A 10,209-nucleotide genomic window follows, 5' to 3' on the forward strand; every position below is an offset into this window, starting at 1 on the left:
GGTGTTATGTTTGCATCAAGAATTTGCTGAAATTTAATGGAATCCATTCTTCCCTCTACCCGTCCCCTGTGCCATTGGCTGCAACACAACCCCAAAGCATGATTGATCCACCACCATGCTTGATGGTTGGCGAGATGTTCTTTTCCTAAAATTCTGTGCCCTTTTTACTCCACACAACTTTGATCATTGCTCTATTTTAACCTCATCGGTCCACAAGACTTGCTTCCAAAATGCATCAGACCTTCTTAGATGTACTTTTGCATACTTCTGACGCTGAATTTCATGGTGAGGTCGCAGGAGACGTTTTCTTCTGATGACTCTTCCATGAAGGCCATATTTGTGCAGGTGTCTCTGAAGAGTACAACAATGTACCACAACTCCAGAGTCTGCTAAATCTTTCTGAAGGTCTTTTGCAGTCAGGCGGGGGTTCTGATTTGCCTCTCTAGCAATCTTACTGAAAATTTGCTTGGTCTTCCAGACCTTATCTTGACCTCCACTGTTTCTATTAACTGACATTTTTTTATTACATTTTGAACTGAGGAAAGGGCAACTTGAAAACGCTTTGCTCATAGCCTTCTCCTGCTTTGTGGGCCTCCACCATTTTCAGAGTGCTAGACAGCGGATTAGAAGAAGCCATGGCTGCTGTTTATTTGGCACATTGTTAGAGTAGGCTGGGTTTTTATAAAGCTGGCCTTTCCTAACGATGATAGTGAACGAGCCCTTACCCTAACAGGCGAAGTAAAGTCTGAATCATTGGTCAAAGTTATCTGAGCACACAAATGTTCAAGGGTAATACAAAGGAAATGTGTCATCTTTAACTTTAGGTCTTTTAGAGATCATTTCATCTTCAACTTGCTTAACTGGTCACAATAACAGTAATTCTGACCAGGGGTGCCCAAACTTTTACATGCCACTGTAGATTGTATCATGTGATCATGAGATGATGGGAGTAGTAGTAGATGGCCACAGAGCCGACATGACAGTCTCCCCTCCTCACCCTGCTGATCGGCCCATATTGCGGTCGCCTCTTGTGCTCCATGTATAACCTCAACCTTAATATCAATCAGATCTTCATCCTAAAAAGAACAATGTAACATGAGCTCAAATCCCATCACGTCATGGTCAGATGTTGTGGGGACTTCAGAGTCATCTACCTGATGATCCTCCGGGATGTTGTGATTCTCCTCTGGACAGTCCTGGGGATACAGAGGACGGGGACATCTCTCCGGTGGATTTCTCCTCCTGGATCCATCTGTGGAGACACAGAGACTGAATACATGACCTGCCGTGTATCTGTCTATATATGAGACTCGTCTCTCAGAACCGGTAATTCTATATTTATGTATCAGGGACTAAATTACATTGTTGTGGTCCTCACCACCGGTACCGAGGTCCCAGCACATTGTGGGCCTCAAGTATGAAGTGATAATCAGCAAGGCCAAAACCTAATGCTCTGCAGAGAGGATGAGGACCCTGAGGAGAGGGACAGAGAAGACCCTCGTCAGTCAGATGGAGGAGCCGTACTAAAAAACACAACTTCTCCAAGTTTCGTCTCCAGGGATGGAACCACAGAGGAGCTGGAGAAAGCTCCACATTTCTATCCATTGGTTTCTTCTCTCCTAATTCACTGTATGGAGATTGGGGGAAGGACGGTGACCATTTACCAGTGATTGTATTTTGAGAGCTCATGATGTCACCATGAGGACACGGCCTCCCTCCTGGACAGGATCCTCTGGGATCACTAAGAGGAGAGAACCTGATCTATTAAAAGACGAGTTACCGCATTTTTCTTCTTCTTTAAATAGAGATAAATCTCCACATCCGCCTCGGTATAAACACTAAAATAGGCAGCAAGTTCTGCGTTTGACTCTAAAGGAGGAAAAAAGGGCACATGTACGGCTGACGGATGAAGTCTCCGCACCCGGAAGGACGGTGTTGTGGGGAGCAACCGGTACGCAGCGGTTAGTACCTATCAATGTGTAGAAAGGACAACTAGAGAGCCGGCACCGGGGTCATGGGCGCTTACTGATGCACACGGGGAGCCAAGGAGAGATTGTCTGGTCAGACTCCACAGAAAAGCTCCATAATACATATTCTTCTGAACAAACATCCCTTTAAAGGGAGACTTACACTTATTACCACCAGACCAGGATCTCAGATTGAAGTCCCCATTAATTTTGCTTTGTCTCCCAAAATTAGAACAAATGTTTTTGTATAAAATATATATATTTATTTATTTACACACACACATACATTATTTTGCCAAATAATAAAATATATACATACAGTACAGACCAAAAGTTTGGACACACCTTCTCATTTAAAGATTTTTCTGTATTTTCATGACTATGAGAATTGTACATTCACACTGAAGGCATCAAAACTATGAATTAACACATGTGGAATTATATACTTAACAAAAAAAGTGTGAAACAACCGAAAATATGTCTTATATTCTTGGTTCTTCAAAGTAGCCACCTTTTGCTTTGATGACTGCTTTGCACACTCTTGGCATTCTCTTGATGAGCTTCAAGAGGTAGTCACCGGAAATGGTCTTCCAACAATCTTGAAGGAGTTCCTAGAGATGCTTAGCACTTGTTGGCCCTTTTGCCTTCACTCTGCGGTCCAGCTCACCCCAAACCATCTCCTTTGGGTTCAGGTCTGGTGACTGGAGGCCAGGTCATCTGGCGTAGCCCCCCCATCACTCTCCTTCTTGGTCAAATAGCCCTTACACAGCCTGGAGGTGTGTTTGGGGTCATTGTCCTGTTGAAAAATAAATGATGGTCCAACTAAACGCAAACCGGGTGGAATAGCATGCCGCTGCAAGATGCTGTGGTAGCCATGCTGGTTCAGTATGCCTTTAATTTTGAATAAATTCCCAACAGTGTCACCAGCAAAGCCCCCCCACACCATCACACCTCCTCCTCCATGCTTCACGGTGGGAACCAGGCATGTAGAGTCCATCCGTTCACCTTTTCTGCGTCACACAAAGACACGGTAGTTGGAACCAAAGATCTCAAATTTGGACTCATCAGACCAAAGCACAGATTTCCACTGGTCTAATGTCCATTCCTTGTGTTCTTTAGCCCTAACAAGTCTCTTCTGCTTGTTGCCTGTCCTTAGCAGTGGTTTCCTAGCAGCTATTTTACCATGAAGGCTTGCTGCACAAAGTCTACTCTTAACAGTTGTTGTAGAGATGTGTCTGCTGCTAGAACTCTGTGTGGCATTGACCTGGTCTCTAATCTGAGCTGCTGTTAACCTGCGATTTCTGAGGCTGTTGACTCGGATAAACTTATGCTCAGAAGCAGAGGTGACTCTTGGTCTTCCTTTCCTGGGGCAGTCCTCATGTGAGCCAATTTCTTTGTAGCGATAGATGGTTTTTGCAACTGCACTTGGGGACACTTTCAAAGTTTGCCCAATTTTTCGCACTGACTGACCTTCATTTCTTAAAGTAATGATGGCCAGCTAACAGTCTATTCAGTAGGACTATCAGCTGTGTATCCACCAGACTTCTTCACAACAAAACTGATGGTCCCAACCCCATTTATAAGGCAAGAAATCCCACTTATTAACCCTGACAGGGCACACCTGTGAAGTGAAAACCATTTCCGGTGACTACCTCTTGAAGCTCATCAAGAGAATGCCAAGAGTGTACAAACCAGTCATCAAAGCAAAAGGTGGCTACTTTGAAGAACCTAGAATATAAGACATATTTTCAGTTGTTTCACACTTTTTTGTTAAGTATATAATTCCACATGTGTTAATTCATAGTTTTGATGCCTTCAGTGTGAATGTACAATTTTCAAAGTCATGAAAATACAGAAAAATCTTTAAATGAGAAGGTGTGTCCAAACTTTTGGTCTGTACTGTATATATATATATTTATTATTTGGCAGTTTCACGTCAGGATTTATCTCACACGGTAAACGCCAAAAGAAAAAAAACACATCAAAAACACCTCCCCAAAACTGCAATGAAAAAACAACGATCAAAAAAGTCACCAACAAAAAGGTCAGCGGCCATTCAAGAAGAGAAGCCCTCACACAGCTCCGATAACGGAAGATAAAGTGATGGGTGTCAGGAACAGTTCTGAATATTTAACCCATAAAATATATTCTAAAAAATAAACCCGACAAGTTTGGAATTGCTGTAACTGAACTGACCTGGAAAATGGCAGCGACGTCGTTCTTACCGCCCAATAAATGCTGAGAAACAAAACCCAAAAAGCCGGACGCCCGACCACGGCTGATGACGACATTGAGCCTGACCGATTCAGAGGGACGGACGAGCGACAGCGGATTAGGGGGAAAATCATCAGTAAGTTAACCCCGACTCTGCTGAGTAAAGATCAGACTCCGGTCCCGAAAGAAATCATAGGAGAGAAGGGACAGAAGCGCTGGGACATCTGCAGACAAAATGTGACCGATGCTCTAAGGAAGGTGAAAGATTCTGAAAGAAGCCGCCGAAGACGAAGACTCAAGACTGATGAAGACGACAGCGGAGAAACCGCGACTCACAGATCAGAAGAGAATAATCAGGGAATGAAAGCTGTGAGAAAATGTAGAGAAAACCAGAGCAAGTCTGGAGAAAACTCATCTATTATAGGACGAGGCCGAGAGACGTCATCACATCCACCGGAGCCAACAAGAGTCTCCTCTCACCTGGTGATGTCAGAGGCCGGAGCTCCTCCATCATCACCTCCTGGTACCGATCCTGGTGTCCTTCTAGATACTCCCACTCCTCCATGGAGAGATAGACAGCGACGTCCTGACACCTTATAGGAACCTGACAACAACGACACCGTCATCACCCAGAATCCTCCAGTGTTGTCCTGTATAATGTCCCAGCAGTCACCTCTCCAGACATCACCCAGAATCCTCCGGCGCTGTCCTGTATAATGTCCCAGCAGTCACCTCACCATTCATCACCCAGAATCCTCCAGTGCTGTCCTGTATAATGTCCCAGCAGTCACCTCTCCGGTCGTCACCCAGAATCCTCCAGTGCTGTCCTGTATAATGTCCCAGCAGTCACCTCTCCGGACATCACCCAGAATCCTCCAGCGCTGTCCTGTATAATGTCCCAGCAGTCACCTCACCATTCATCACCCAGAATCCTCCAGTGCTGTCCTGTATAATGTCCCAGCAGTCACCTCTCCTATCATCACCCGGAATCCTTCAGTGCCGTCCTGTATAATGTCCCAGCAGTCACCTCTCCGCTCATCACCCAGAATCCTCCAGTGCTGTCCTGTATAATGTCCCAGCAGTCACCTCTCCGCTCATCACCCAGAATCCTCCAGTGCTGTCCTGTATAATGTCCCAGCAGTCACCTCTCCGCTCAGCAGCTCAATCATCTTGTTGCTGAGCTCTAGGATCTTCCTCTTCCTCTCATGTATCGGGGGGTGCAGGGGAGGCTCTGTGATGGGGCCCGGGCTCCGCCCTCCTGACTCCTGGAGATGGATGATGGGAGTCACACCCTCCCCCGGTGTCTTCCTCACTATTGTGTAATCCTGTGTGTGGAGAGAGACACTTAGGGAGAAGAATTCCTTCCCGACTCCAGATCTGACAATCAGTAGAAATCCCGGGATCAATAACCGTCTCCAGTAATCTGGGGCCATAACCTGGAATATTATTACACTCAGGACAGACATCCAGGCCCCTCTACAGCTCTTATAGGGAATCCCCATGACAACTCCTCCTGGCAGAGAGCTGCACACAATCACTGCTCTTACAGTAAAGAATCCTTCTCTTCCTCTTCTGGATTTCCTCTTCCCGATGTCGGACTTGTTACATAACACAATAAAGCTGATAGAAATGTAGAGGAGTTACCTCTCCGCTCAGCAGGGAGATGATCTGCAGGGTGAAGTGTAATAATCTTCTGGTGGTCTCGTCCTCGTCCATTCTCGGGGGGTCATTCAGGAGAAGGAGGGATGAACACTGGATCAGCTGGAGGGATCTCGTCCTGCCGGCGTCTTTACAATAAAAGGAGAAGATGAAAACAGAGGACAACTTCATATGCGATACATTCCTGGTAATCGTTGCTGACACCCATGAAATGTAAAGCGCACCTGTCAGCAGGATTGTGCTCAGTAAACTACATACACTGTCAGGAGGGCGACATTACACTGATTAATATGACACCTTGGTTGATGAAATCCGTCTTGTGGTTCTTGTGTAATCTTTACTTTCAGTTTGGAGATAATGATATGCTCGTGCTCCGGGGCAGCCTATGGGGGGCGCTCTATCTGGGTTTCTGCTTCCATATTCATCTGTATGCTCTTATGACAGCTCACTGATCGTTCACTGACCTGCCTCCTATTTTACATAATGCATCTAGTAGTGCGTGGCTAGGTAAAATAGGAGGCAGGTCAGTGAAGGCACAGTGAGCTGCCATAAGAGCATACAGGTGAATATGTAATCAGAGCACCAGATAGAGCGCCCCCCACAGGTCGCCCTGGAGCATAGGCATATAATTATCTCCAAACTGAAAGTAAAGATTACACAAGAACCACAGGACGGATTTCATCAAAAAAGGTATCATTTTAATCAGTGTAATGTCGCCCACCTGACAGTCTATGTAGTTTACTAAGCACAATCCTGCTGACAGATGCGCTTTAAGTACATAATGTGGAATATCTCCTGAAAAAAATGAATAAAGTGAAACAGTTTTTTTGTATAGAGACTCATGTTAAATACAAAAGAGCAAATGATAATTTAAAACAAAAACCAATGGGAGGGAAAAATAGAAAAATCTAAAGCTTTCTGTGTCACTGGTATTTCCACCTTTACCTTAATTTAGTATGGAAACACATTTTGACTCGCCTGTGGTAAATCACAAAAGAGATTCTCCTGTGATGGTCAGTGCCTATGTGACAAGAATTAGCCAATGAATGGTGACTTCAATGTTTTAAAAAGCCACATGGTAGGCCCCGTTCCTTTGTCACAATGGTGAAGACAAAGGAGCTGCCTGAGGACATCAGAACTGCTATTAGGAAACACAAGACTTCCAAAGGGTAGAAGGCCATCTCCAAAAACCTTGGTATCCCAGTTTCAACAGTGTGCAATGTCATTAATAAGTTTGCCAAGCATGGAACCGTCAAGAACCTCCCTGGGAAGAGGAAAATTGGCAAAAAAGGTCTTCGAAGATTGGTGGAAATAGTGGAAAAAAAACATCACGTCAAACATCCAAAGACCTGAAGGCCAACCTGGAACAGTCTGGGGTCATGGTTAAAACAAGTACCATACGCCGCACACTAAACCAAGCAGAGCTTTATGGGGGAAGGCAAAGGAAGAAACCATTGCTGAGTAAAAGACATAAAAAGGAACGACTGATCTTTGATAAAGAGTACCTTGACAAGCCTCAATCCTTCTGGGAAAATGTTCTGTGGACAGATGAAACAAAAATAGAGCTTTTTGGCAATGCAAAGCAACAGTTTGTTTACAGACGATGCAATGAAGGTTATATAAGGAAAGAAAATCCCGGCACTCACGTGTTAATGATTAATTTGTTTATTCCACAACTCACAATGTGAGCTGTGGAATAAACGAATTAATCATCAATACGTGAGTGCCGGGATTGACTTTTCCTAGAAACACTGTTTTCCACGTGCACCACCCCAGCTGTACGGAGTGCTGACTAGATTCTTTTGATATAAGGAAAGAAAACCTTACCAACACTTAAGCATGGTGGAAGATCCACAATGCTGTGGGGTTGCATTGCAGCATCTGGTACTGGAGGCCTTGACCATATCACAGGAATCATGAAATCAAAGAATTATCAAGAGGTTTTAGCTGTCCCTACAGTAAGACTAAGCTGAATCCCTACGATGTAGCGGGCAGCCTCTTCCTAGTGAACAGACCCGACTTAGTCCTCGGCTAGTCTGAACGAAGACCTATAGCATAAAAGGGAGGTGTCCCTAAAAGCACTAAAGACTGGGACAAAAATGGGACACCTCCTAAACAAAGAAGTTGTTGCAGAACACAAAAAGACAAACTGACAAAAATGTACTGGAGGTCCCAGAGGACCAAGTGAACTTGACAGAGAAAGGCACCGAAGCACCAGGCTAGAGAAACAGTCAAACACTGAAGTCCAGCACAGCCACAAGGGCGGAGCTGGAATATAAAGGCAGATGGTCACATGACCACAAAACACAAGATGGAAAAAACAAACAGGAGGGTTCTAACAGAAATGTCCTACCCAGTGAAAGAAAATTTGGTTTGAGTCAAAGATCATGGGTCCTCCAGCAAGACAATGACCCAAAGTACAAATCCAAAAGTACACAGGAATGGTTGAAAAAGAAAAAACATGGACTGTTTTATAATGGCCAGCAACGAGTCCAGACCTCAATCCCACTGAAAATCTTTGGGGTGAGCTGAAATCTGCCGCTGGGAAAAAGAACCTGCAAACATTCAAGAGCTTGAACAAACTGCAAAGGAAGAGCGGGAGAAAATCCCAGCTGAGAAGTGCAAGAAGCTTATAGATGGCTACAAGAAACGTGTGGAGGCCGTCAGCAATGCCAAAGGGTGGGCAACCAAGTATTAATTACTTGAAGAACAGAGGGGAATGGGGTAAAGGAATAGTCAGCTCACCCACCGTTGATTAGCAGTCTTCATCTGTAAGGCAGCGCGCGGAGCCGTCCCAGTCTCGGACGTGGAGACAAACAGCAGAAAATAGAATAGAATATCTATGGATCTCTTTTGGTGACTTGCTACTACAGTTTCTAATGTGATCAATAAACTTTGCTTTTTATATTTCTGGCTACTGCTGGAGGAGGTTTTTGTTTTTCTGCCAAGTATTAATTAGGGGTTTAGGGGGGCCTTTATTGCTGCACATGCTGTTTATTCGGTTTAATCTTTGAAATTGCCACAAGGAGGTTAAACAATGTTCTATTGTTGTATTACTTTGGACCAACAATTAAAAAAATCCTAAGGATATACTGTAACTTTCATTATTTCTGAAGATATTGTACAGGCCATGAAAAAAATGAAGGGATGCCAATAATGGTGATCAGCAGAGCACAGAAGCCCAGTCACTGAGCAGCGGGAGAAGCAGGTCCTCCGAGCCGTCACCACATGGATTATAGGAGGACTCCCAACACAGATTTATGTCATAGTCACAGGATAATGAATAAGGGACACATGCCGATTCCCCATGGGGGTTGTCTGAGGAGTTTCTTCCTTCTGAGAACTAGAAATAAGTAAACCTCCGGCTATTTAACCTCGTTATTGTTGAAAGTAATAGCACCTGAGGAGTCTATGTGAGGGGGTCCCAGTATGAGCCCATCGGGGTCTTCACTTTATAGTTATTTTCAGATGGGATGACCGAAAAACATCTGTTCTAATAAAATATACATTTTCCTATAAAGTATTTAATCCCTTCCCAATATCCAGCATCTACCTGTAACGGCAGCGATCGGCGCTTAAACTCTGACCTTTGCGGTTAACCCCATGAATACATAGTTATATAGGTTTAAATAAGACTCAGGTCCATCAAGTCCAACCGGCCTCCACGAGTTCTACATTGTTTATCAATTATTTTAACCTACAATGACATTCACTGTGAGACAATCATCCGGCCCTTCTATAAATGCCATTTCTCTTGATTTAACAAATCTAATCGTCTGGAATAACTGAGAAGAAAAGCTGTATTGTCACAGGTAATACATTGGGATCACAGGTTTTTATCCCTGTATTACAGTCGTGAGGCAGTGAGGGGAATTATATGCGGGGGACGGTATGTATCCCCCAGGATGCTCATAGAGGCACATTGAACCCGCTGGAGTGCACTGGAGTCACAGAAACACCTGTCGCTGCAGAGCAAAATAAAAGGAAAGTTTGGACTTGGTCAAACTATTTGACCAAGTTGGATTTAAGAAAACCCAGCGTGGGCTTTTATTTTGGGAGTGATCTGCAGGTGGCAGTGGGGCGGTCCACTCCCTCCAGCCGAGTCTTACAAGTGGCTCATGGCCACAGAATCCATTAAAAAACCTTCAGCAAAGGTTTGGGTGAGTCAGTGGTTTGTTTGCTAAGCTGCAGAGCAGGAGGCGCTGTACAATGCAAGCCTGGGTGAAGGTACAACAAAGGCCTGTGAAGGCAACGTAACTGGCGCACCCGAGTGAAACGGCGGCAGGTTTACACGTTCAAAAGTGACCAAAACATCAGCCAGAAAGCATTGGTACTGAGATGTGGTCTGTGGTCCCCACCTGCAGAACCA

This window comes from Phyllobates terribilis, unplaced genomic scaffold, assembly GCF_046119375.1.
Source record: "Phyllobates terribilis strain yellow unplaced genomic scaffold, ASM4611937v1 Scaffold_279__1_contigs__length_2497574, whole genome shotgun sequence".
NCBI classification, from domain to species: Eukaryota; Metazoa; Chordata; class Amphibia; order Anura; family Dendrobatidae; genus Phyllobates; species Phyllobates terribilis.